A 2,365-nucleotide genomic window follows, 5' to 3' on the forward strand; every position below is an offset into this window, starting at 1 on the left:
GCTATTTTGGAAACCAATCCACTAGATGCCAAATCCAAAATATTTTCTAGAGCTTTTGGTCTATTAGACAAAATAAATATGATAAATACAAATAATACAACAATAATTTTAATAAGTGTAAGAAGGGTTCTGTTCACCATAGGTGGATTAAATCGGGTTTTTTAAATTAAGTGCGATTTAGCTGAACCCCAACCATTGTTCAATGACTAATAGTCATATTTTCGGAAATTTTAACTGATCTTTTGAACAAGTACATTCATTGTTATATAAGTTTATTTCCTTTCTGAAAGATTACTGTGGTGTATACCACCCTTAAAACGATAACTGCAAATGCAGAATCAGATGATATTGATATTGTATCTATTATGAATAGAGATAATGCCCTTTTGTGAATTGTAAATAAATAATGCTGTGAGCAAAGGCTCAGGGGATTACTGCGCTAACAGCTGAACAGCAACAACATATTGACTTTTTACTCTTTCAAGAAAACATAGTTTAAATATCTAAAAATTGTTAGAATATTATTACGCTGATATAAAAGTGGCGACGAGGTGAAAATTCAGTGTACCAAAGTTAATAAGATAAAGTGCGGGAGGCAACCTAATAGTTGATTTCAGTGAATCCGCATCAAAGAAGTGTAGTCCATGTTGGAAATAAGGTGATGCGAAGTGCATGAACAAGGCAGCTATCTGGCTTATTACGATCAACAGTGTATAACAATAGTAGCTACACGGTAGTCGGCGCCGAATGGTGGCATTTCGTCGGTGGTGCTATTAGCCAGTGTATGCTGATTGCATCGATTAGGCATTTTTTAAGTGATCGAGGTGGAAATCCATCAACCCAAACTGTGCGCGGTAGATGTTCAACGGGGATAAACCTGATTGCACGTGTATGTCAATAAAAATTGGATTGACATAGCCAAGCTGAGTGAAAAAAATTGTTTACCGAGATTGTTATCATCATCATCGTCTAACAAAAGAGTCAACGATACGACGATACTGCCAAAGTGCCAAAGATATAAAAAGAGGAACATTAACCAAAGGCGCGAAATTGCACCATCCCAGGTGACGAAATTGTCCGATTTGTACTTGGTATATTTACGGTGAGAGGCAGCAACAATTGGGTTTGTATGGTGTATCAGTTATTGGTTAAACGCTAGTACCTACAGTGCCATAAAAGTTACAAATTGCAAGTGTTTTGTTATTGTAGACTTTTGAGTTTTTGGTGGACAAAGCGAGTGAAATCACTATTTTCAATAAATTGACAAAACAGAATACTAACTTGACTAAGATTGACGAAACTTGATTGAGTAATACATGTAATAATATTTTTTTTCTTTTGCTTCTATTTTAAAAGGGCTATTCGGCAGCGGTGCTGAGGCATACAAAGGGCCGCGATTGCATGATTTGCGCGACACTCATCGAACAAACACAATGGAAAGATGCGAATGTGAAGCTCGGATACTGGCAGTAAAAGCAATTAGCGAATTTGCGACTGTCAACAGCAGCGACTTGGCGATAAAAATGTCGGTTCTGAATCACAATTGGAAAAGACAACTGTCAGAAGAAGATGAATTAATTTTGAAGAATAGTGAGCTTGTTTTAGAAATTAATTGCAATTCAAGCAAATCGGAAAATTGTAGAATTTAATGTGTGATATCGAAATTACATTTTGTGATATTTAGTTTATTAATTCTATGCAATTCAGTATAAGAAATTAATTCACGTACGAGTGTTGATCATTATAATTTAAAACTTTACGAATAAGAGTTCCTAAAGGGGGAAGAACTGTGGTGTATACCACCCTTAAAACGATAACTGCAAATGCAGAATCAGATGATATTGATATTGTATCTATTATGAATAGAGATAATGCCCTTTTGTGAATTGTAAATAAATAATGCTGTGAGCAAAGGCTCAGGGGATTACTGCGCTAACAGCTGAACAGCAACAACATATTGACTTTTTACTCTTTCAAGAAAACATAGTTTAAATATCTAAAAATTGTTAGAATATTATTACGCTGATATAAAAATTACTAGCCGCTGAAACCAAGGATGTAACTTCTATACTACTAGGCTACTGTCCTATCCAAGTACTTCAACCTTCTGAAGCAGTTTACCATATACACTACCCGCCAATAATATGGAATCGTTTCAATACTCAGTATTGCAGCACCCAAAAAGTTTGGCATCACCCAAAATAAGGAGGAAAAATGGAGTAAACCTAGAACCAATTAGGTTGTGGGTACGAGTTGCATTTTGAAAGAGAATTAGGGGTGTCATAAATAATTTGTGCCTCAAAGACCTGAAATAATCACATTTTAGGGTGATGCCAAACTTTTTTGAGTGCTGCAATATTCAGTA

General features: G+C 35.3%; 1 long non-coding RNA gene across 1 annotated transcript; it reads left to right on the top strand.

Moving 5' to 3' along the window:
• Nucleotides 1-300: 300 nt before the first annotated feature.
• Nucleotides 301-1,957, top strand: LOC115265519 (uncharacterized). The gene is made up of 2 exons (XR_003896720.2): nt 301-1,102; nt 1,357-1,957. It is a non-coding gene; the product is annotated as an uncharacterized LOC115265519 (long non-coding RNA).
• The last annotated feature ends 408 nt before the right edge of the window (nt 1,958-2,365 follow it).

This window comes from Aedes albopictus, chromosome 2 (genome assembly GCF_035046485.1).
Source record: "Aedes albopictus strain Foshan chromosome 2, AalbF5, whole genome shotgun sequence".
Classification (NCBI taxonomy): Eukaryota; Metazoa; Arthropoda; class Insecta; order Diptera; family Culicidae; genus Aedes; species Aedes albopictus.